The following is a 26,529-nucleotide window of genomic DNA, read 5'->3' as shown; positions in this document are numbered from 1 at the left end:
GAAGGGGGTCCATCAGAGCTTCTGACCTGGTCCCTCCAAGGACTGCCAACTCCCAACCAGGTCTTCCTGGCCCTCTGGTATTTGAAATGTGTTTCCATAATGCCTAAGAGCTGTGTTCAGGGATGTATGTGTAGAGGGTGGTGTGGAAGGTATGGGGGGCAGAGAATGTGGAGCCTGACTGGGCAAAGTGCTTTACTTATGTTGGCCTACTGAATTAGTAGGACAGCAGTTTGAGGTACATGCTATAGTTATCCTCATTTTTCACAAAAGGAAGTGTGGGCAAAAGAGGTCAACTAACTTGCCCCAGGACGCAGGAACTGTCCTCATTACATTTTTTAAGCTGCCAGGCAGAATTTTTTTCTTTTTTTTTTTTATAATAAATTTATTTTTTATTGGTGTTCAATTTACCAACATACAGAGTAACACCCAGTGCTCATCCCGTCAAGTGCCCCCCTCAGGCCCTTCACCTATTCACCCCCACCCCCTGCCCTCCTCCCCTTCCACCACCCCTAGTTCGTTTCCCAGAGTTAGGAGTCTTTATGTTCTGTCTCCTCAGAATTTTTTTCTTGGCATTAAGCTGCCTGCCCCTTCCTACTCATCTTTCTTTTCCGTGACATATTCCCTCCGCCATCCCCAAACGTGCTTCAGGCGAGGAGTCCTCATAAAACAAGTTAGGGACTTCTAATCCACCATATGTGATCCTCAGACTTCTAAACTGGTTTTCTATTTGATGGCTCAGGTTCCTTTTTGAAGAAGCTCAAGCTGGGAATGTGTGACATTGAACTTTTGTCAGGACATTATTCAGCCTATTTGCCTGTCATCTCCTGGGAATCCAGACCAAGGAACAGCTGCTGCGGCTACTATAAAGCCTGAGGGGTTTATAGGAAGAAAAGCTGCTCCCCAAGACCAAGAGAGGGCTGTCTGTCCACTCAGGTAGGGTCTTGTAGATGGCAAAGCTTTGCCAGGATCCCCCCTCTTCAGATCTGTTCTTCAGCTTTGCAAATCAAGGGTCATCTGGGACCCCAGTTGGAATGGAACAGGCTAGGAGAGGGTGTGGGAGAAACTGACTCATAACAACTGGTCTTAGGAGAGACTAATGTGTAAATCAAAGTACCTGTTCATTAGTGTGCTGGAAGAAAAATTTCTTCTAAGAGGACTCATATTTATGTTTGCAGGTCAGCATATTTTTATTTCCACAGAAAGCCTTGTGTGAGCAGCCAGGATTTTATCAGAAGGTTGTTTCACACACTTGGAATCAGAACTAGGAGAGTTAGATTATTGTTGAAAAGTTTCAGTATTTATTATTAAAGAGGAGGTGATGCAAAATGGCATTTAGTGAAAAAGGTCAGCCTCTCTTCTAGGCCTGGCCCCTTGTCCTCAGCCACTTCCTCAGAGGCAGTGCATATTCCCAGTTTCTTTCACAGGTTAGATCATCTGAGGCCTGTATTTCCCAAATAGGGATATGCCTGATGCACAGGCCAGGCATTTTTTTTTCTAGTTGTATATAAAATTAAATCTCATCAAATGTACTTCCCACATTTCGCATGTATGAGGAACCAGTGCATACTTTCATGTGAGCATTGTCAAACAAATGGAAAGAAGAAATTAAACGGCAGCCTGGCATTGATGGTTGGCAGAGTTCTGAAGTCTACCTTCGCAGGTGCAGACGCATCCACAAAAGTAACCGCAGTGGAAATAAGAACCATCCTCTCATTTCCTGAGTCAGTCTCAAGAAAGGGGGATGAAATGAGACTTGCAGTTACGTTTACAATTTTAGCCTTTGGGTTCAGTAAGGACCCGTATTTGGTCCACTTCACTTCTATAACCAAAGCCACTGGGTCTAGATATAGACACTGGGCCACTGTGTTGTCTTCTGGGTAGTCTCCCTTCCTGGACCAATTTTTTTCTTGACCTATCAGAGCGTGGGAGGTGAGAAGCAGTAGAAATGTTAGAGGCCCCTTGGGGGGAGGGACACACAGGGTTTGCTGAGTAGCAAGACCTGCACTCTCAGAGGGGATGGGGTCGGGGGGCAAGGGTGAGCCAGGAGCTGCCTAGCGACAGCACAAAGGAGCATTCCCAGGCCCCTGGCAGGGAGCAGACAGATGGTGGGTATTCTCTCGCTGTCCGCATATCTGGGGAACAGGGCAGAAAAGGAAACCATAGAGTGAGAGAGGCAAAGGGGGGGCTCTGCCCCACTGTCTTGAAGGGGACAGCAACCCTGTCCCAGGAAAACCCCCCACGAGGACAGGGCAGGACCAAACACCTTGTGAGAGATGGTCCGGCCCCAGAGCAGCTGTGCGGTACACAGTCATGTCCCGTGGTGCAGCCAAGGTGCCCTCCAGCTTCCATGCCCTGACCTGGAGACAACACTGGAGAAGGTCTGCAGCAAGACGAACAATTAGCCAATTCATGATGTTGGCATCTCTAGCCACACGATAAGGTCTTTCCCCTTAATTAGGGCTGTGACAGATAGAAATATATTCCCAGCCAACTCTTCTTATCCACACGGGCAGACCTATTATCCTGACTCGGTCTGGCCCTGTCCTTATTTGAGGGCTTGCCTTGTGTGCGCACACTTGGCAGCTTTGTAAAGGACTCAGAAAGAATAAACACAGAGCCTGCTTCCTGCCCTTCATCTAGAAGAGAAGACTCATTCATATACATGGTCCATGCCAGCAAACTTCAGTGGTTCAAGAGCAGGAAAATAAAACTAATGGGGGGTGTCTAGAAACCAGTTCATGTGACAAAAATAAAGTGAATAAGGGATCCAGGCACCAGTTCAAGTGAGGAACCAGGAGTATTTAGTGTGGAATAAAAGAAGCCATGGACACCATCTCAGAAGTTTGAGAGGCAGTGAGACTTAACATGTGAAAGCCAAATTGCCTGAATCTCAAATTCTGACGAAGGCACTTACCACTTGCATGACTTTGGGCAAGTTTTCACATCTCTGTGCTTCTTTTTCTCCATTTAAGAAAGAGGGGACAACACGGTACCTACCTCATCTGGCTGATTCAAGAACTGAGCAGGTTGCTATATAGTTAGCAGTTTGTAAGGGTTTGAGGCTGCATCTAAGAAGGCAGGGAACAGATGGTGCATTGCACCAGGTAACCAAAGCAGAATCAGTGGTGGAAAATCGGCCCGAATATATACATTACCTTCTTTTATTTTTTTTAAAAGATTTTATCTATTTTTTCATAAGAGACACAGAGAGAGAGAGAGAGAGAGAGAGGCAAAGACACAGGCAGAGGGAGAAGCAGGCCCCATGCAGGGAGCCCGACGCGGGATTCAATCCTGGGTCTCCAGGATCATGCCCTGGGCCGAAGGCAGGCACCAGACTGCTGAGCCACCCAGGGATCCCCCATTACCTTCTTTTAAATTAGAGTTACCCCACATGGGACCTTGGGAAATAAAGAACAAAGAAAACTCTAGCGTTTGAATGGGTTTATTCTCTAACCCAAGCTCATTTGAGGTCTGTGTATCTGTCTAGTTACCTGCTTCACATTTCCACTGGGATATCTCCCAGGCATCTTCTTTTTAACATGTTCAGACTTCATCTCTGAATCCTGCTTTTACCTGCTTCTCCTTCAGCTCTTCTCCATTTCAGTACCAGCTGTGGCAAATACCAGCTACCCAGCCTTTCCACATAGAAACTGGACAGTCACTTATCCTTGATGCCTCTGTCTTGGTCCTTATGTTTAATCAGTCAACAACAGATGTCCATTCCACCTCTTTGGAGAAAAAATAGAGTCCCTCTACTTTTCTCCATAGTCACTGCCTAGTGACTGGTTTCTTCTTCAAAGATTCATTCTCTCTCCCCTGCAGGAACACTCCCACTGGCCTACTGGTTTTACCTCTGTCCCCAGGCCAGAGAGCCCACAGAGCAGCTTGGTGTAGAAAAAAGCATACTGTCCACCTAACACGATGCAGCTGGGGCCAGGCCTTTATAAGCAGACCGAGGCTGGATTTCACCCCTCATTTGCTCCCTGGGCTGGTGCCCTTGTGCCTCGACACCTGCTCAACCATGTGCACTGGCTCTTCTTTCCAGTTCCTTCTTCCAAACAGAGTGATTTTTTTAAAATGTAAATTGGATCACACCACACTTCTTTCCAATATCACCCCTACCCCCAGTCTCTCATGGCTTTGTGTTGCCCTAAATCAAATCTGGGTTCCATCTGCAATGATACAGTAATGTCCATCATTTGAATATATTTAATTGGTATTAATAGCCATTAACCAGATAAGATATTTTACTGTGAAAACTAGCTCTGGGGTAGATCAGGGACTATTAGCTCTAAGAGAGAAATGAGAGGCCCTCTGCCTACTACAGAGGCCATAGACTGAACATGTAAGGGCTGGAGCCAGCCTGTAGACAGGCTGTTTCAAAACAATATTTAGTTGACCCTAATTTAAAATTGAGATTTCATCTGAAATAGGGATTCTTGGCTTCTCCTTAAAGTTTAGAAGATGTGGAGACATTGGGTCCTCCCTGTGCCAGGGTGATAGATGATGCTGAGCTCCCTAGTGTTGTGCCCAAGATTGCAAATCCGAGAAACCACCAAGGAGCCGACGCGCAAACATACAAACACACGAAGGTTTATTAGCAAGCTCGAGCTTGGGTCCAAGTATACCCGATACAACGGAGCAGGGACTTGGACGCCGAGGTGGGTTCCAGCTTAGTATTATGGGCTGGTCTAGGGGACCTCCAGGAAGGGGGGAGGAATTTCTCAAGTTCTGTTTACATTCTGATATGGGGCTTTCAAGGGCATTAAGCTCTGTTCTCATTCTGATAGGGGACTTTCTGCCATGGGGCTTGAGCTCTGTTTTCATTCTAATATGGGGCTTTCTAGGGCGTTAAGCTATTTTTTTCCTGTAACTGAAGTAAGGTAAAGTTCAGCGCTTACTCACAGGGGCCTGAGATGGCTGTACTTGTGCTAACGCTGAACTTAAAGGTGGAATGGCCTTAATTTTCTCAGCCTCCACACCTAGCTCCCACTGCTCCATATTCTGTACTGATTTGTGACCCCTAGAGGCCCTGGCAGATACTTGCCTTTACAGCCCCTAAATTCATTCAGTGCCTGCATTTGACAGGAAGGAAGCTGAGGCTAGAAGGGTCGTGTGCCAGTCTCCCAAGTCTTATACTGGATCTTGAACCATCTTGTGGCTTCTGCTGTCGCTACTAAATCACAACTGCCTCTCAGTTGAAGACTGAAAAGAAACATACTATGCCACTTGGTTAATTATTCTTTCTGCTGTGATTGCTAGCCAGTGTGTCCTTTAGTTGTTTTGCTTATATCTGTAGTAACATGAAAATTAGCACAGACAGTCTGGAGGACCAGGATGGTGTTCTATGAATATCACCTACGCTGCATAAGACTGTAGCCCAAATAAGCAAAGTAGAGAAATAGGGAGGATTGGAAAGAACAGGGAAAATAAAATCTGGAGAGTTTTTGAGAAGGGAACAGCCTCTTCCTTGTGGGGTTGCAGAAAGCCAGCTGGGTTGCCACCTTTCCCAGAATGTGGAAATCGAGATGTAGACAGCAATGAGTCAGTCAGTGGCAGGAAAAGGACCAGAGAGCAAATCTTTGGGCTCCGTGTCCCATACCATGCTGTCGCACCCTGAAAATTACCACGGACAGATCAATTGCTGCAAAAAAGGAAATTGGCAGTTTACCTTGGCAAGTGATGGCTTTGGCCAATCAAGAGGAACTTGGATGAAACCTAGCCTCAGAGCCTTGAGTCCGATAGAGTCTTCTTGTGTTCTTTAGGGAAAGAGGTCACATCATACATAGGGAAATTAGCCATGACAGCCAGCAGATCCTGCTGGATACTCTTTGTCCCACAGTGAATTATTGCCATAAAGCTGCCATGAAGCTATTCTGAGTCCTGAGTGACATAACACATCATCCTCATGGCAACTCTGGGCTGCTTTTTCCTAAGCGACGAAGAGGCAGGCTGTGTACAAGGAGGTAAATGGAATGACAGGACATATCTCCAAAGGCAAGCTGGGGCAGGGGGGCTGGTGGGGGAGTGTTGGTATAACATGCTTTCACCTTCTGGGCTTTGTCTCGCTTGTATTATTCTCTTTTTTGTTTCCCATTGAAGTCTAAAAATGTTTAATGGTACTTAATTATACTTTTATCTTTATTCAAGTGTATCTGGGAATTTTTGCATACATTAACACTCTCTTCTGATTAAGCCAAGGCAATTAGAATATTTTATCAGTACGAGAAATATTTTCCTCTAGACATAGATGTAGAAATCAAATCCTCTCTTTCAAATCTCTGAGCCATTGCTCAACGAGGAAATCAGATTTATGATTTCATAGTCATCTCCTTTTGATGCAAATGAAATGTGCTCATTGAAGACTAGGCTCACATTGTTGATTTCATTTCTGGAGTCCCTGGGGCTTTTATCTGTTTCCATAAACACTATACTAAAAAAGTGAGTAATGAATCAATAACTAACACCAGGTGAGGTAGGTGGGGAAGACGAGTGAAAAGATATTAAAGTGATAGATATTAAGAGTACACGTATCCTGATGAGGACTGGGTGATGCATAGAATTGCTAAATCACTATATTGTACACCTGAAACTAATATATCACTGTAAACTATGCTGGAATTAAAATAAAAAATAAGTAATACCATCTCCGTCCCCTTCCTTCTCTTAGGCAAAAGTAGTTTTCAAAATTCAGTCTAAATTACTTCCACTAATGACGTATTTCCATTGGTTGGATCAGCAAGAGTAAAAATACATTTCTTTTTCTATGAAGAATTTCTCTGCCACCAAGTTCTTTTCAGCTTAAGAATGTTCCTTCTTTACAATACCTCCTCAGTTCAGGCATTTGCTTTATTCATTTGAAGTGTGAATCTGTTGCTATTCTCCTTTGTCTTAACTTGTCTCTTTAGAAGTGAGGCCTTTTTCTTTGCATGGGGTTTCTGGCAGGAGTGGTGATGAAGGATTGCATTAAAAGTGCAATTAGGGGGCGGGGGGGGGGGGGTAGAAGTAGGTAATGAGAGAGAGAGCCAGTTGGGAAGGGTGGATTGCCCCAGGAGAAAGAAGCAGGGCTGTTGGAAAGGAGTGGCCCGAAGAGACCCTGCTATAAAGGGCTGCCGTCACAAAACCCCAGCTGCACAAGTCTGGGAAATTATCAAATAGCAGAGAGCCTGCCGTCCAAGCAGCTTCGGAGCAACTGCTCTGTGCAGTATAAATACTGAGTTGCGGAGAACACAGTGACCCACACTGACAAAAATAATGAAATGGATGGCGATTCCCCAGTGGTTGGAAATTTGCTTTTTACCATGTTCCAAAACACTGGCTCCAGTTGGGTGAGTGTTGTGTTTTTGTTTGTGCTACCCTGCACTGATGGTTCCTGGAAACTCTCATGTGAGTCTCTGACTTCTGGTGCAGGTTCTCAGGCAGCATCACCCTACCTCCAGGTCACTGTTGTGACACACCCTGGGTCTCATTTTCAGTGTCTCAGCATACTTTCCAATGCTTCCAGTAATTGATTGTGCAAAACACAAAACCAAAAGCAGATGGGACATATGTAGATAAGCTGTTTTGTTTTTCATCCCTATAATTTCCTAGGTTTGATAGCACTTCAATTTTCTAACCATAAAAGCTGTTTCTATGCTCTTTGGAACACACACACACAAAATGCTGCCAGTAAGTAAGCTAAAAGAATATTACATGCGGTTTTCTGTTGTTGTTTGAGTTTTTTCTTTTTTCTTTCTTTCTTTCTTTCTTTCTTTCTTTCTTTCTTTCTTTCTTTCTTTCTTTCTTTCTCTTTCTTTCTTTCTTTCTTTCTTTCTTTCTTTCTTTCTTTCTTCTTTCTCTCTCCTTCCTTCCTTCCTTCCTTCCTTCCTTCCTTCCTTCCTTCCTTCCTTCCTTTCTTTCTTTCTTTCTTTCTTTCTTTTTCTTTTCTTCTTTCCCTTGCTGCTGGAGAAAGAAATTCAAAAAAATTACTTGGAGTTTGTTTGCCAGAGCTCAGATTACTTATGGAACTATTGTGTCAACACTGAAGAATACTTTAGAATGTCATATCATAGTTGAGGTTAAAACCTCGCCTTCTACTGAAGGTGCTCACTTTGGGAAGTCTCAGTATTCCTAAGCCAAAATTTTAGATGCTGGTTGTGGTGTCTGTATCTCCTGCGTTGGTGAGGGGAGGCCGTTTTGTCTAAGAAATGTGACTTACTGGCAGGAGGTGACAGCTGCCACTAAGACGAATAGAACATGTTGGTGGGGACACTTGACAGGAAGTGTTCCTTTGGACCCACTCATCTTGTTGTCAAGTAAATGCTCACATTGTCTTTTCAGTCAGATAAACATTACCAAGGGCTTGTTTTACATCAACCATGTATTATGTATTAAATAAATATTTATTATTTACGTTATATTATTTATTAAAATACACCTTCCCCTGACACTAAGGCCGTAAAATGAGTAATTTCTTCTCTGCTAACAATCTCCACATTGGCTCTGGGCTCAACCATTTAATAGGTGTCTCTGGGTATCTGGACAGTTTGGGAACTATATTTGAACCAGTACAAAATTACTGCCCAGCAGTCTTTCTTTCTCAAAGGATTTGTCGACACTCATCTTCTCATCAGACGAGACAGCAGAGCACAGAGACTCATTGGGAGAGCAGATCCCGGAGCCAGACAGACCAGGGTTTGAAACTAGGCTGTCGCTTCTTAGACTGGTTATTAGGAGAAAGTCATTCAACTTCTCCTAATATTAACCCTCTTTATAGAAAGAAAACCATAATAACACCTGTCCCATGATGATGGCTTTAATAGTATTTTCATTACCTTCCCTCTTCTTTGTTTTAAAGTGATCCAGGGAGGGAATGCACTGACATGAGAACTTTCTGAAACCACCCAGGGCTGTATTTGAAACCACTGATAAGCTTGGAGTGGGGCATTTGTCACAGTAGTCATAGTGGAAAGTGAAATGACTTATCTTGCTTCTCTGTTATCCACCCAGTAGCTAGGAGGGGAAATAGGGAGGCCAGGAGAACCTCTTTGATGCAGCTTTTTCTCAGCCCCTTCCTGGAAGAGAGAGAGCCGTTACAGCAAGGAGGAGTAAGCACGTTGTCAGGTACATTTCTCCCCACCTCTCAGACCCTTCCCTGCTCAGGGCCCCAGCCACATAGGACAGCAGCCAGCTGTGGCCTCCCTCCTCCTCCATCCTGCCCCATGGTATGGTTTTTCCCATTGATAAAAGCAGAGTTCCTTTGAAATGACCAAATTAGTGAGGCGAATGCATCCCCAGCATCTGACACGTATTTATGGAGCTCTGTGTTTTTATGTTCTGTTCTGCCTTAAATGCATAAATGGAAGGGCTTCATTGTCTTCAGGAAAATCTGAAAGCCAAGAACTTACTAACAGGCTTCACACCTGCCTCTGTGAGGAACTTCTGAAGCCAGAGATATTTTTTGTAACTGAGGTCCATCTGTTGCACAGATTTTTAATTCAGATCTATTTTTCCTTCTCAAGCCAAGGCTGAGAGAGCAGCCAATTTTGTGGAAAGATGTCTTTAATATGAAACGAATAAAACTATCAATGCTAAATAAAATGGACCACTGTGAAACTTGGGTTAAACCCCATAGGGAAGAGGATGTGCGATTAACTGCATTATATAACAAGACCGCCTGTAATAGCTGGCACCGTTCTCTTTGTTGTTCCAAGGGAGAAGCAGCCAAGGCTGGGGCCAGAGCACATGATATTATTTTAAAGTGCTGCAGCTTCTGGAATTTTTCCTCAGAGAGATGTCTGGAATCAGAGTTTTCCTTTGATTTGTGGTGGCTTTAAATGTTTAACACTTTTTACATTTTCAAAGCTACATCCTCTGCTTCCAGCACCTAGGGGTGTGTTTCTGTTGCTTTGAAAGATCATTTTCTAATGGGAAGTTTTCAAATTATGCAAAAAGGAGGTTTTACAGTACAGAGTATTTGAGTGATTTTAAGTGGATAAAAGGGATGAGTATGTAAAGGTAGGGCCCCCAGAGCCTTTTTTCTTGGCTACTTGTGATGACCCAATAGAGAGAGGGGCTAGCTGGAGAGAAAAGGATTTCCAGAGTGGCAGCACATTCACTTAGGAAACATCTTTGGGCCAGACTGTCCTCGAACCTCAGAGAATTCGCCATCAGGTATGGTTGATAAGAAAGCATTTAGGTTGAGCCATGTGAGATTGCCATTTTTAGGTCAGAAATGGTAGAACATTGGCAGTTTCACATGGGTCAACTTAATGGCTCGATGATAACTATACACAGTGACAAAGGCTGCAGTGGGGTCAGTGGGCAGTGCTATGGGAAAGTCTAGGAAAGAGGACCTAACACAGTGATGTGGGGTCAGGGGACAAGAAAGAGACAGCATAGCTGAGTGTTGTTCCATTATTTCGGTTTTGTTTTGTTTTTTTAGACAAATCATTTTATTGAGGTATAATTGGTGTACAGTAAACTGCACATATTCTTAGTGTATAATTTGATGAGTTCTGACACATATATATATACCCACGAAATCATCACTACAACCAAATAACATATCACCCCCCAAATATATCCTCATTTTCCTCTGCCCCATCCCCAGGCAAACACGCTTTCTGTTATTAGTTTCATTTTATAGAATGTTCTAAAAACGTATACAATACTCTTTCTTGCCTGGCTTCTTTCACTCAGCAGTTATTTTTAGATTCGTTCATGTTGAGTGTATATCAATATTTCCTCTCTTTTTATTACAGAATAGTATTTCATTGTGCAGATATACCAGAGTTTGTTTTTTCACTTGTTGGTGTTTTTCCACTGTTGATAGACACTTGTATTGTTAGCTCTTACAAATAAGTCTGCTGTGAACATTCACATACAAGTCTTTGTATGGACATAGGCTTTCCTTTCTCTTTGATAAACACCTAGGAGTGGAATTGCTGGGTTTTGTGGTAGGTATATATTTAACTTTTTAAGAGACTGCCATACTGGTTTCCGGAGTGGTTATCCCATTATATGTTCCCACCAGCAGGGCCTGAAAGTTTGAATTCTTTCACATCCTTGCCAACATTGTATATGTCTTAATTTTCAGCATTTTAATAGGCATATAGTGGTATCTCACTATGGTTTTCATTTGCATGTCACTGACTAATGATGGGCACTTTTTTTTTTTTAATTTATGACAGTCACACAGAGAGAGAGAGAGAGAGAGAGACAGAGACACAGGCAGAGGGAGAAGCAGGCTCCATGCACCGGGAGCCCGATGTGGGATTCGATCCCGGGTCTCCAGGATCGCGCCCTGGGCCAAAGGCAGGCGCTAAACCGCTGCGCCACCCAGGGATCCCTCGGGCACTTTTCATGTATTTATTTGCCATCTCTATATCTTTTTAGCTAAAGTGTCTGCTCAGATCTTCGGCATTTTTAAATTGGGTTGTTTTCTTATTAAGTTTAGAGAATTCTTTGTGTGTACTGTATGTAAGTCCTTTGTAAGATGTATAACTTGCAAATGTTTTCTTCCGGTCTGTAGTTTGTCATTTCATTTTCTTAGTAGTACCTTCCAAAGAACAGAAGTTTTACATTTTGATGACATCTTATTTTCTTATGGGTCTTGCTTTTGGTGTCATTTCTAAGAAATCTTTACCTAAGCTAAAGTTGCAGATGTTCTCCAGCTAATGTTTTCTTCAGGAAGTTAATATAGTTACAGGTTTTTCATTGGGGACTCTGACCCATTTTGAGTTAAAATTAGTATATGGCACGAAGTGTAGATTGAAGTTCTTTTCCTTTCACTTGTGCATCTGTATAGCTGATTGTTTCCCCATCATTTGTGGAAAAGACTCTTCTTTCTCTGCTGGATTACCTATGCACCTGTGTTGAAAATTTATCGTTCATATAGGTGTAGATCTGTTTCTGGACTTTAGGCCATCACATTGATCTATTTCTCTGTCTTTTCATGAATTTCACACTTTCTTCATTTCTTTAACAATGAGTCTTGAAATCAAGTAGTGTAATTCTCCAACTTTGTTCTTTTTCGAAATTATTTTAGCTATTCTAGTTCCTTCACATCTCTGTATAAGTTTTAGAATTAGCTTGTCAATTCCTATTTAAAAATATGCTGGGATTTTGATTGAGAGTGATTCCGATTGAGAGTTGTTGGGCTCTCATGGGGCTGTGTCCATGGAAAGAAAGTATTCAAACATCACTTTTATATCTGAACAACTTGAATGTTGAGACCAGTACAGAATTTTAAAAATTTTCCACAGTCTCACTTCCAAGTTTATTGAAAACCCACCTGTGCAAAATGGTGTTATTCAGTGCCAAAGGATACAAAGAAAAAGAAAATGTTCTAATTCTGGTCTTTATTTCCTATAAATTCACCCTTTAAAAAAAATCTCCTCCCAGAGGCAGAGAATAAGACAGTTTTTCACCCCTGGGAAAAGATCACAGATAATTGGGAGGATCTGTGCTTTCTGGAGAGAGAAAGCTCCCTTTTGCTATGCTCTCTTCTTTCCCCCAATGGCTACAGGCTCATTCACCAATTGTAGCCTGTTGCTTGGTACTGGAGTCACAAATCAAACACCTGTAGGGCCTGAGCCATTCCAGACAAAGGAGAGCAGCCTAGCCACTGGGCTTTCACGTGCATTGTGGGAGAGAGTTTATGTTGGGGGGTAACCAGCATGAGGATGACTGCTCAACTGACAAGCAAAGCCACAAACCTGGAATTTTGTGAAAGCTCCCAATTTTCAAATGCTGTCTATGTAGTTTTTTGAACAGTGTAGGCCAAATGGAACACATCTGTGGGCCAAATTAAGTCCATTGGCTACCAGTGTGCAGCTTCTGATGGATGGACATTTTTATTTGCTTTCAGGGTCAGCTCTATCATCAGGTCCCTAAAGGATTTATTTCTACAATTGCTTATTGAGTACTCATGTTGTGCTAGGAAGTGCTCAGTGCCCAGGAAATTGATTGGTGGTAGGAAGGATCCTTTCTGCCCCTGTACTCAAGGGGCTCCTGCTCTAGTGTGGGGCTTAGATGCAGCATAGACATTCTAGTGCCACCTCCCATTCTCTCCTGCATCTGCTCCTCTGCTGTATTCTCACTGTCCCTCATTTCAGGCTTCCTGGAAGGGCATGGTTGATGATACTTGGAAGAGTTCTGAAAGGCTTCTCTGAGGAGGTGACATATGAGTTAATTATTGAATGGAGACTAGAAATTAGCCAGCTGAATGTACACTAGAACAATGTTCATCAGATTTCTGTTTGCTACAAATATGTGGAACGTGAGATCAATTTAATGGTTGAATCAGGATTAAAATAAAATAGGATATCATATACTAAAGGTAAGTATTTTTTGTTTTGTTAAACTTTTCATTCAGTATTACACACACATACATGCTTCTGATACATGTATTTTTTGTAAAAGAAATTTTTGGTTAAAAAACAGAAATGTAGTCTGGAAGATTTTCCAGTTTTTGAGAGTAACAAGGAGATTAAAAGAATCTTTATTAATGATGACCCCATGTTATTTCTGAGATCTTTTCATAAATTATTAACTTCAGCTGCTGACTTCCAAGTATAAGTAGACACTGAATACCTACTAGGATAGGCATCTAAAGATCACTCTTTGGTGCTTCTTCACCAGGGAATTGTGAGAATGAGCAAGTGACCTGAATTCTTCTGATTTTATTTCCTGAATTATTTTCCTGGTGAAATAAATGAAATAGTCTAGATGGGTAGTTTTCATGCCCAAAGTTCCATGGAAGTGCTTTTGGCATACTGCAGACAATTTACATAAATAGCTAAATTTGCACCCTGCTGTATCATTAGGCACTAAAAAGCACCCACCAGCATAGTAGGCCTCAATTAATATTTGCTGAATCAACATATCTGTTTTCAGACTACCATTCCATTTTATATGAAGTTAGGCATCTTTGAGTTAATTGATAAAAATTTCACAGTAAGTTTCACTTTAGGCACAAACTTTGAAGTCATGCAATTCCTAGAAAATTAGAATTTTGTCAAAAACCACAAAGTTCCGAAGCCAAGTGGAATGATCTTTGTGCATAGCTCTTGGTACATGGCAGTGCTCCTGTGCTTTGCCAGCGTAGTCTGGCATTATGTGAGCTGTTTGGAATGTGTCCCCTGTATAATGTGCAACTCCTCCATACATTTTTAAAAGCTAAGGTCTCGTAGGATATTTCCTGGGAGCTGTTAGTACGAGACACATACTAGGTCCTCACAGTGAATAAGACAGACACACAGTTTTTTCTGTCTTAGTAAAACTCATAGTTCACTGTGGCAGATGCCAGATGCCTTCCACTGATGTCATGTGTGCTTGCAGGTGAATGTCTTCGGGTAGACCATGCATCAGGGTCCCTATAATGTCTGAGACTCAGAGGTCCGCATCTCTGTCCATATAATGTGCTTAGATCATTAATTGGGAAGTGGTCTAATGCTAGTTCTGTGAGACTGCCATCTTTCTTGTTTCTGACTCTAAACTCACGTGATTTTTTTGGTTTGTTTGTATTTGTGTGTTGTGGGTGTGCTAGGTTCCTACTGCATTTGCAGGCAATTAAGACATCTGAATCTCTCCTCCTGAACTGCATTTTAAGACAAGCTGAAAACATTCTGTACCTTTATACTTGATTTTCTGAGCTTCACGGGATGTCACATTTATCCCAACACAAATGAAATCTTGTTAGTATCATTCCATCAATCCAAACTATTTTAATTCTTGATTATGTTAATCACCACATTCATAGTTTCTTCCGACTGTGGGAAGACAGCAGTTTAAAAAACCTGCCTTCTCTCCCTCTGCCTCCGTTGCTGGTAAGAGGACTGAAAGTTTCACTTTTAAGATTATTGTTGTGTCATAGCTTTGAAAGATTTTGCTTGGCAAATTGACATGATCTTCACCTCCTTTTATTTCTTTGGTCTTATCGCTAAGCGGTTCAACCCAGTGGAACTCCATCAAACAAATGTACTTTTGATGTCTGGAGCCAGCTGTCTGTAAGCACTCATTAGTGATCTTATCCTTCTTCTAGGCAGGTTTAGTGCTGATAAGGAAAGCATATCTATCAGAGGTGTTATTTTATAATTTATAATATACAATCAAAGCTTCTTAAATTAACTCTCTTTACTCTTTACTGCCAGGTACTAGCCGCAAAGATAATATCAAGGGACCCTAGGGGCAGCTTGTTGGGTATCAGTTTAAATGTTGATGTTTTGATCTTGAAGACTAAAATTGAGTTACAGATATTTCTAAACAATTTTGAAAATTTTGAAGAACAGTCATATGTGGGAAATAATGTGATTAATGGGTTCATTTTGGCTATTTAGAAAAGGGGAAAACTCAGAATTCATATCTGTATAATGGAACGTTCATATAAAGGAATCTTTAAAGTCATTTGCTTATCGCCTGTGAAAAAGCAGCGCTGTCATTAATGTTGAGACTTTGCCTTCGTGACTTACACACTCTGGATACTCTACAAGGCACTTTGGAATTTTGTCTCTCAACAACACTCTTTTTAATTTCAAAAGGTAGTTTTTAAGCACGTTTCAATAAGCCAAGTAATTTTTGCCACCTGCCAGTAAATTTGTAACTTAGAAATACTAGAAACAGGGCTGCATTATGACTTGCATGGGCTGGAGGCACTCTTGCCTTTGTGACCCCTTCCTCCATAAGAAAATATTAAAAATGATGTTTTATGACTGTTGCTATAAAGATGAATATATTATTATATATTCAAACATTGTCTTTGACCTAAAGCTCATGTTTTCTTCTCATTTTAAAATAAAACATTTTCATGGGCTTCAAAAAGTATTGTGGGCTCTCTCATCCCTGTCCCCTCTGTGCCTAATGGATAAATGGACTCTGATGATTAGAAGTTACTATTTTCCTTTTCAGTTTATTAATTGTTCTTTTTTGTGTTTAGTGTCCACATTTTTTAAATAGGAAAAAAAAAACTTCATTTCTGTAGAGCATCTCTTTTAAACTCAACAAACAGCTGTATATTTGGTGGGAATGACCTGTATCATCAGCCCTGACATTTATCAACAGCTATCCTGAATGAGATACAGAAGACTTTTAAAGAAATTGGCAAGACAGAAATGTATGTCCTTTACATGTTAACCGATCAAACCAGCTACATGGCCTGAAGCTATCAGCATTTACCTGTTTTATAATTTCAAACAGGATATAATGATCATGAAATACCACATTTTCTATTCCTTTAATTCCCCTTCCTTTCCTATAGCAATGTAAAGCTTCGTTTATCTCTTTTTTTACTGTCTAGTGATTTTAAGGCTTAACAATAGAAGGTCAAGTGTTATTTCTCATTCATTCATATTCTAATAGTGATTCTGCTATGTTTATAAAAATGATACATGTTCATTATAAAGAATCCAAGGAGTGCAGAAAAGTATAAAGATCACAAATTCTATCACTTAGAAATAAGCCTCAAAAAAAAGTGTGCATCCTGTTGGACATCTTTTTAAGCATGGATGGGAAAATGTATGGATAGGTGGATGAAAGGAAGAGAGAAAAGAAAAAAATGCTTTTAGAAAAGTAGGAATATATGATACATGCTGATTTTTACATTTAATTTTATTTGAATTTAAAGTAAAAGAAAGTAAGTGAATACAAAGAAATTACTGAAAATTGAATAAAGAGATTTTTTTCATTGTCAGAAATGTTTTTTTCTTCTGTGGTTAAGAGATGATAAAGAACTTGTTTTGTTTTTCTTTTCCCCCAGTTATGTTTCTTGGTAGACATTAGTGCTCTTCACCCAGGTCTCTCCCCATCCTGAGATGGAGGAGAATCGTATTTCCTCACTCTCTTCAAGTTAGGTAGGACCTTGTGACTGACTTGCTTTAGTCACAAAATGGGAATGGAAGTGAGCAGAAGGTCACTTATGGATTGCTGTGTTTGATTGCCCGATCTCTTATCTCTTATCTTTTCTTTGCATCTTATTGAGCATGGATGCCCAAGTGAATGTGGAGAAGTATGGTATCAATGCAGCAGAGAATGCAGAACCAGCTCGTGGATGTACTGTCCTGAAGAGCTAGGCGGGCCTACAGTGGTGGGCGTGTGATAGAGAAATGAAATCTTGTTCTTTTAAGTCACTGCGATTTAGGGCTTCTTTCCTACCATAGAGAACAGTCTGTCCTGACTGCTGCCATCTCCATTTTAGAAGTGTTGATTTCCTCTCAACTGTGATAGATGAGGTCCTCCATAGTCCTCATTTCTCTCCAAATACTTTAAATTCTGCCTTTTATCTCTGTTTACCTTAAGTCTTTCCTGAATATAGATAAATTTAAATCATGTTAATTCTATGCTGTGGTGTTTCCAATTTATTTATGAATTTCATGATGATGCTGTTTTGGTCCTCAGTTTATCATTTTTATATAAGCTTATTTTTAAAAAAATTTACTTAAATTCAATTAATATACAATGTATTTTTTATTTCCTAGGTAGAGGCCAGTGATTCAGCAGACTTGTATAACACCCATTATGTCATGTGCCCTCCTTCATGTCCGTCACCCAGTTACCTCATCCCCCCACCCTCATCCTCTCCAGTTGAAGCAGGAGAGCCAGGTTCTTGTCTCATGAAGTCAAAGAATGAATCTCATGGACAAAGGAGTGAGTAAAGCCATAGAGTTTTATTAAGCTAGAAAACAGAGAAAGCTCTCAGGAGTGAGAGTGGTCCCCATAGGGCTGCCACTGGGGGCTTGTAGGGTGGATCTTTTATTGAAAGCTAACCAAGGAACCTAAATTCTTTTATCATCTTTATTGATAGCACCACTGAGTAAGGACTAGAGATAACATCTTTAATGACCCATTTCCCTTTTAGGGTCCAGTATTTCTCTGTTGAGTAGAGTAGCTGTTATAACCAGACCCCACCTCTGACACCTGGGACAAGATGGTCTGGTTTGTTTATCTCTGATTTCCTTTCATCTCCACATTTTTGGGATTTTTGTGAGCTTGATTCCATGGCCCCCTACCTAACCCTCCCTCTCCAGCCCTGCCTGTCCCTTACTCAACAGGGATGCTCTGCTCCAAGAAGCCTTCAGGGACCCAAACTCCTTCTGTCTTGTTTCTCTGCTATGTTTGACCTCTATTCTTAAGGTCATGGTCCTCTCACAGTCCAAGATGTTTGCCCCAGTTCCAAGAGGAAGGAGGAAAAGGTAATGAAGAGGGGCAAAGGGTAGGGAGTAGGTGATTTACAAAGAAGGCTCCCAGATTGTGACTTCATGCACCTCCAAGTCATCGGACACAACTTAGTCACGTGGCCCTTGCAAGGAAGGTGGGACACGCAGCTCTTACGTTGGGGAGCCATGTGCCCAGCTAATGACCGGAAATTCTGTTACTAGCAGTCTTGGCCGTGGAGCCTGATTTCGGGTGTTAACATCTAATTTTGCCGGTAAATGTAAAACGCCCTGAAAGTTCTTCTTCCTTGGTATATCGCAAATCCCCCCTCACTGCCACAGGCTTTTGTAATTTCTCACCTTGCATTAATGCAACAGCCTCTCTCTGTTGCCAGGGTGATCAGCCCAAGATGCAAATTTAAGCAGATCAGCCCTCTGCTTGAAATGTCCTGGTGGATCCCTATCACCTTGAAAGAAAAGGTAAACTCTGGAATAAGACGGAAAGTCCTGTTGTCACACTGAAGTCTTCTGTGAGCTCATGTCTTTCCCCCACGTACCCCATAGTCTGGGCACAGTAGAGGACAGGCAGTTGCCAGGATGTTCCCTTGCTACTCCTCTGTCTGGAATATTTTCTCCTCCAATCTTGGCAACTGGCCAACTTCTGTAGAATTTTGCTGAGGTTAATCTTCATCGGGAAACCTTTGCCGATTCTGTGTCCTACACCCCTGCCATCTCCTCGTTCCCCCTCCCTCCCCTTACCTCCACACAGCAAAGCCAGACCTATTCAAAGAACAGGATGCCATTGCCTGGGTAACAACCAGTGCCAGGTGGTGGTTGAATCACCAGCCACATCTGCAGTGGGGCTTCTGGTGGTGGATCTCTGGTTGGCCCTGTTGGCCACACCCTTTCTCCAAAGACTCTCCCTCTCCTTGGACATGCCTGGCCCTCTCTGCCCTTTCTGTTTCTTCCGACCCTGCTCACCCTGGAATGTTGATGTCTCTAGAGATCAGTGTTTGGTCTTGTTATTCCACATACTTCCTCAAGATTCTTCATCCCCCTTTATGACTTCACGCACCACCCGGAGAGTTCTAAATCTCTATTTCCAGATTAGATTTCTCTTCAGAGCGTGGGATGTGAATATCTAGCTACTGCTGAACATGTGAGATAGGGAGGAGGAAGTCCAAACAAGGAAGTGATGCAGCTTCACCCTCATATCTCCTCCATTATGTCCCTGGTAGGACCGGCACACTCTGAAGTCATCTTGTTTATGTGCCTGTTTATTGTTTGCAAGTGTATGGCCTCCTTCCCAGGCTTGCTCACTTTTGTCGTGACTAAAAGGATGGCTGCCACATGTATAGTAGGTGCTCTACAAATATGTGATAAATGAACAGAAATGAACAGAAATAGGAAAGAAGGAGAACTATCACCAGACCCCACCAGACACTGTTCAATGTTTGGATTGTTGTTTGGTTTATTGAGGCCTTTACCAACTTGAGTAAATATAATATGGTAACAAGGTTGGCATGTTCCATAATAGGCCACAGAAGCGAGCATTCACATCAACTCTTTCACCCCCATACCTCATCCTAGATACACCACAAGCTCTGGTAATGAAAAAATAACTTTCCTTGAGAGAGGCTCCGTATCTCACTTGCCTGAGTTGGCTTCAAGGCAAAATAATACTGTGATTTGGGTTTTCTCCAGGGCTGTAAAACTCTTGATGAATGCATCTGTGCATCCGTGCAACCCTTTTTATGGTTCACCTTCCTGCTGGCTGTGTGGGTGTGCAGTGGAGATTTCTGATACACTGCTGATAAACCCAGGTGTGACCAAAGACTTCTCCAGAGAGGTTACCTTACTTCTTTCTTGTACCTTTCTCTTCATGATCACAGAAGATCTCCCAGACTATATGTGCAGGAAGTGCTGGCTAGCTCACGAGTGCTGAGAGAAATCAGCCCCATCATCATCAAGGTTTAGGCTGCATGTTGTAAAATGGAAAAGCTTTCAAGGAAGTATAAAAAATTATGTGTGTGTGTATATATATATATAATGTATATATATACATATATATATGTAATTTACTTTTTAAAAGGATTTTATGTATTTACTTGACAGAGAGCACAAGCAGGGAGCAGCAGGCAGAGGGAGAGGGAAGAGCAGGCTCCCTGTGGGGGAGGGATCCCAGTGTGGGACTCGATCCCAGGATCCCAGGGATCATGACCTGAGCAGAGGCAGACGCTTAACCAACTGAGTCACCCAGACACTCTATATATTTGTTTTAAAAATATATCTGAAATAACCGAAATGCCCATTGACAGGTAATAGATGAACACGATGTGGCTTGTACTCCTAGTGAAATGTTACTCGGCCTCTTAGAAGAACGAAGTTTTGACACAGGCTATGGTAGGGGTGAACTTTGAAGACATTACATGAGGCAAAACAAAACCGATACAAAAGAAAAAATATTTGATAATTCTCCTTATGTGAGGTGCTCAGAATGGTCAATTTCATAGAAGCAGAGAGTAGACAGTGGTTACCAGGGGCTGGGGGTCAGCGGGGAGTGGGAGCCGATTGTTGGGTATTGAGTCGGGGGTGATGACAAGGCCTGGAGACGGATGATGTGTTGGCAGCATAATAGCGTGCATGTACCTCATGCTACTAAGCTGTAAGTCTAAAGTGGCTAAGATGGTAAAGTTTATATTATGTATATTTTACCACAACAAAAAAATGTATGTCAGAATGTTTTTTCAAATGTGTCTCTTACTTGTCTACTGTTACTCCAACAGATTTCAGGAATTGTATTCAAATTGCTTTTTTTTATTTAAAAAAATGACTTTATGTATTTATTGGACAGGCAGAGAGCACAAGTGGGGGGAACAGCAGAGAGAGAGGGAGAAGCAGGCTCCCTGTGGAGGAGGGAGCCTGACACGGGACTCGATCCCAGGACCCCTGGTTCGTGACCTGAGCCAAAGGCAGAGCTAACTGACCAAGCCACCCAGACACCCCTTGAATTGCTTTTTTCGTATGTGCTATAAATTTGTGTTCTTCAGAGTGCCAATAAGTCCCAAACCTCCTCAGGAAAAGGTGTATATGTGCGCGTGTGTGTGTGTGTGTGTGTGTGAGTGAGTGAGTGAGTGAGTGAGTGAGTGAGTGTGAGGGGATCGAGGTCATAACCATGTGTATAGATGGAGCCAAGGTATTAGAAACTGAGGTAGAAAAGTCGCCCAGCTGCTGGCTTCTCTCTTTGTTTCTTCTGTGTGGAGATTTTGTAGAAAATTGTATATGTCCTATTTCAAAAATTCAAAATCTAAGGCACATCCTAACTCTGTAAGTTTCAAGTGTAGAAGTTTAGGTAAAAGCAGAAGTACGAGATTTGTCACCCACATGACTGTGGAAGTGAAGTTCATTCATTTCGAAAATATTTATGAGCACATAATGTGTTAGGCTCTGGGGACAGAACATGTTTTTGGCACAACCCCTCCAATTCCTCTAAGCAGGACCGGCTACATCATTTGTGGGGCCCTGCACAAAATGCAGGTGCAGAGCCTGTTGGAGCAGGATGAAGAATTGCAAGGTGTCGGCAGCAGAGCACTAAGCCAGGCTTGGGGCCCTTCCAAGTGCAGGAGGGGGGTAGCCAAGCGCTAGCGCCCTGCAGAGGGTCACGGCGGTGCTCGGGGCAGTCTGTGCCCAGCATGGGGATGGCAGGGCCCCGAGCACGGAAGCTTCTCATTGCCGTATTATACCGCTCCTCTCTTTGGTTTAAGGAAATCTCTGGTGTCCTTATATCTCAGCACTTTGGGGATTTTTGTGAGCCTGATTCTGTGGCCTCCTCCCTATCTCTCAGCCTCGCCCTGCCTGCCCCTTTTCTCAGGGACCTTCAGTTGGTTTCCTAGGATTAAGAGTCTCTTATGGTTTGTCTCCCTCTCTGATTTTGTCTTATTTTTTCTTCTCTTCCCCTGTGATCCTCTGTTTTGTCTCTTAAATTCCACCCATGAGTGACAAGCTGCTTTTATTATTTTTTAAAATATTTTTTTTATTTACTCATGAGAGACACAGAGAGAGAGAGAGAGAGGCAGAGACACAGGCAGAGGGAGAAGCAGGCCTCATGTAGGAAGCCCAATGTGGGACTTGATCTCAGGACCCCATGATCACGCCCTGGGCCAAAGGCACACGCCAAACCACTGAGCCACCCAGGGATCTCCGAGAAACTTCTTTTAAAATCTTATTTTGTTATTGGACTATCTGATTATTATTATTATTGTTTTACTGTATTCATGTCCCTATTATACTCTTATTAAGTTGTTTTATGACAGAAGACTTTCTCTTACTTTGGGGGAACCTATGGATTTTTGGGTTTTTATATCAGGTTTTTTGTTTTGTTTTGTTTTTGTTTTACATAATGTTCCCTTTGTAAATCTGTTGTTACTCTAGTGTGTTTCTCATTTGCCATCATATCATTCCATCTTGCTCATTATGGAGCAGCTGGGTTCTGCCTCTGGTGCTCTGATATCACTGGGATGATTTCTCCTCTGTGACCCCTTGGGGACTGGCTGTTTCCTTCCCTTGAGCTTAAGGACACATGTGGGCAAAAGACTCAGGGCAGGGGGTGAGCACAGCTGAGTTGTTTGTTGCGATGTTTAACACCTGTGTCCAGCGGTCCTTCCTGGGCCCTCGTGAAATGCCTTGTGACTTCTGTTCAGGGTAGCCAGGCCTTGTTCACATTTCTGAGTTACCATCCTCAGTCTACTGAAGTCAGAAGAGAAAAAAATAACACTTAATTCATTCCCCTCCAGATTTGGGGATATTAGAGTGAACCTCTCAGTTAAGTTTGTTGGATAATCCATACAGATTCAGGGAATCAGGAATTAGAGTGTGGTTCTGCCATCTTTTTTTTTGTTGACCTATTTTTTATTATTTTTTTGTTCATTTCCTTAAGTATTAGAGAGGATGAAGACTGGAATCAGCCTCAGTTTGCTGTATTTATCCAGAAAACATCTTGGAATCTTCCTAACTCTCTTCAGATTAAACATGGGTGTGGTCCAGTTCAGTATGGAGAGTGGGTAGCTGCCTACGCTTAACCTTGACAATATTTTACTATTAGGGAGTCATACTCCCTTTTTCATTTTCTATTCAGTCCCAGATTATGCAGCGTAATTTCTTTGGTTTGAGTGCTAAGAACCTAAAGGTGGGAGCATTTGGTAACACCCTAGCCATAGAGTAGGAAGCAGAGCTAAGTGAATATATCGTAATTGTAATGGATCATTGATTTTAATTGCTTTATTTGTCCAACAACATTCATTTATATGTAGTGACTGCTTACTATCTGGTAGGTACAATTTTAGGTGCCTGGGATACATCATTGAACAAAAGCAACAAAGCTCTCCTGCCTGTAAGAAGCTTACATTCTAGAAGAGATGGGATGAATGTGTAGGGTGAGGAAGATGGCAACAAAAAATACAGTGCATCTGTGAAATATATATATCAGAAAGTAGTACGTAAATAAGGGAGATCACAGAGTGGAATGGGTGTTGTGATTAAGAATAGGGTGGTCAACTGGGGGGCTCTGTTTGATAGGAGTCATATTTGATGGAGAAAGACAGTGGAAGAATGTTCCAGGGAGAGGGACCGACTAGTGCAAGGCCCTAAGGTTCCAAGCTGGCTGGTGGTTTCAAGGAGCAGGATGAATGACAGGTGGATGGAGTTGACTCAGATCTGTGCAAGTATGTGAGAAAAATTAATGGTACAGAAAATTGTAACAAACTTTAGAAGTTTTTGTACTATTTTGAAAAAATTGATTTTACCAATATTCACTGAGGTTTTGATGTTTTTGTTTTTGTTTACTGTAGGGAGGATAAGTTTCCATCAGTGATCGTTTTTTAGCAGAACAGATTAGCAAAAACTATGATTAAAACCTCAGAAGTCTTTGTTCTGTCTAGAAGACATATAGGGAAAAGCAATGCAACAATAAATGAATAATTGTTTCCTAATGAGAAGTCAAAAAAGATCTGTAGAAAATACAATTGCTTTGTTAAAAAAAAAAAAAAAAGATAATATAACATGTTATATCTAAATGAGGCTTTGGCAATCATCTGGTTTTACTTTTTACAAATGAGAAAATGATCTGAGGAAATTTAAATGCCTTACCCCAAGTTATATGGCTAGTTGATGGCAGATTCAAATTTAGGTAGGAACCACGCCTGCTAATTCTTAGCCCAGAGCTGTGGCCACTCTACCTCCTGCCTTTTATTTCAGTGAAAACTCAATTATTGCTAATAGTTTTGTTGTTGACCTTCCATGGACTTGATAGTCAAATCTAGTTTTCCATTACAATAAGTATGATTTTCTTGTATTTTGCAACACAGCCTTGTTATTTGGAGTGGGTGGTCACTTCATCATCCTGGAATCAGGTTTTAGAAAGACTTATTTCTCTACCTTTCTGTGAGGACCACATTGTTCTACTCACAACAAGTAGTTCTAATTAGTTTTCTTTTCAAGGTGCTTTTCTTTCATTTCCAGGCAGCCAGTCCCTCAGCCAAAGGGATTTCTCTTCTGAGCTGCTGTACTCCGGGACCAGGGTCCCTGGGAGGTAGCCGGTCAGGTTGGCTTTCTGTCTGCAGCATCCCCAACCCCTCTGTTCCTGTCCCTCCCATAACAAACCGTTCTTTCTCTCTCAAATACATTCTATCATTTGTGGTGTTTTCACTCCTGGTGTTGTCTTGAAATACATATTTTTAATTTTGCATTGGTATAAGTCTCATTTTTCTTATGTTTTTGCTTTATCCTAACTGTCCAGCATTTCCTCTGTACTCCCTCTTGTTTGTCTCTTCCCCTAGTAATGAGCTCCAAGACTGCTTCTAGCTCCTTTCTTCCCACAGCATTACCTGACGTAGACAGCCTAGAGATTCCAGTTCACGAATCTGTGTGAGGATTTTTCTGGGATCTAGAAACCCCCAAACAGGAGAACTGGGTTATAAGGCATATGTATACTTCCTAGCACAAATAATGCAACTTTGTATAAACAACCTTCTACATGTCCCTTATGGGACTTTTTTCAGAGGTTTTCTTAGGTACATGGACATAGGAGCAATATTATACATACACCACATTCCAATGGACCCACATGCCCAGTGGCTTGTAGAATGGCTGGCCAGTCTTCATTCCCGCCAGCCCTGAACATAGTTCCTACATCTCCACAACTCTGCCAAAACGGTATGGCCTAGAATTCTAGGCACATAAAGGGATTTATTATTATTCTTTCCATTGTTATTTCTTAGATTTCTGTGTTTGAGCATCTCTCTCTCTCTCTCTCTCTCTCTCTCTCTCTCTCTCTTTTAGTTTCCTCTAATTTGAATTACCTTGTCATACCTTCATCCTTTTTTTCTGTGGAGGTGCTTATCTTTCTCCTCTTGGTTTCAGGAGTACCATATAAGTCCAGATAGTCTTGCCTCCTGGTCTTATATATTAACAAGTATCTTTGTCCATTCTGCTCTATCATCTTGAATGATGATCTCCTTCACTGAGCAGAAATCTTTGATTTTGAGGTAAAAAAATTCATCTTTTGGGGATTCGTTTAAAAAGACACTTCCTACTACAGGTCATGAAGATACTCTTTGTTATTTTTATTTACTTCGTAGTTTTACCTTTTATGTTTGTACCTTTATCCACACAGACTCCATCACTTTTTATGGTGTGATGTAAAAGTACAGTTTTACTTTTCTTTGTATAGCTAGTTTTCCCCAGTTTGGAAAAAGCCTCTCCTTTCCCCATTATAAAATTTTAATTGTTATTACAAGAATTGTCATGTTTGTATTATAATAATGGTATCCTACCCAGAGCACAAATGACTCTCCATTTATCCAGATCTTGCTGTGTCTTTTAATTAATGCTTAAAATTTTTCCCGTTGAGGTCTTGTGTGATCTTTGCTAATTTAATTTCTAGATACTTTATAGTTTTTATTGTTTCTTTTATTTTTTATCATATTTTGTGTTTGGTTGGTTTTTGTTTTAAGTTATCTGGCAATTTTACTCAACCCTCTTAATTGTTCTAATGGATTAACCTTTTTTGAAAAAGATTTATCTGTTTATTTGAGGAGGGGAAGGCAGGGGCAGAAGGAGAACAAGAGAGAGTCTCAAGTAGACTCCTTACTCAGTGTGGAGTCCACCATGGGGCTCCATCTCACAATCCTGAGACCATGACTCAGGCCAAAACCTAGTTAGATGCTTAACCAAATATACTATCCAGGTGCCCCTCTAATGGATGATCTATTGATCCTGGACTTTTCTTACGTATTAGATTGAATAATCTGAAAATAGGGATAGTTCTGTCTCTTCCCTTCAAATGCTTATACCTAACTTCTTTTTTTTCTTTATAGCTCTGGTTAAATGTAATGGTGACGTTGGG

At 41.6% G+C, this 26,529-nt stretch overlaps 1 protein-coding gene and 1 pseudogene across 4 annotated transcripts in view; one reads left to right on the top strand and one right to left on the bottom strand.

The window, feature by feature from the left end:
* Positions 1 to 26,529, top strand: part of CRADD (CASP2 and RIPK1 domain containing adaptor with death domain) — a 208,277-nt gene that overhangs the window by 136,357 nt on the left and 45,391 nt on the right. The gene's annotated exons all lie outside the window — the stretch shown is intronic.
* LOC129516778 (60S ribosomal protein L18a-like) overlaps positions 1 to 26,529 on the bottom strand; it is a 61,179-nt pseudogene that overhangs the window by 33,807 nt on the left and 843 nt on the right.

This window comes from Nyctereutes procyonoides, unplaced genomic scaffold (assembly GCF_905146905.1).
Source record: "Nyctereutes procyonoides isolate TBG_1078 unplaced genomic scaffold, NYPRO_anot_genome, whole genome shotgun sequence".
In the NCBI taxonomy this organism is placed as follows: Eukaryota; Metazoa; Chordata; class Mammalia; order Carnivora; family Canidae; genus Nyctereutes; species Nyctereutes procyonoides.
The sequence above is the reverse complement of the archived record's forward strand: the minus strand, read 5'-3'. Positions and strand labels throughout refer to the sequence as shown.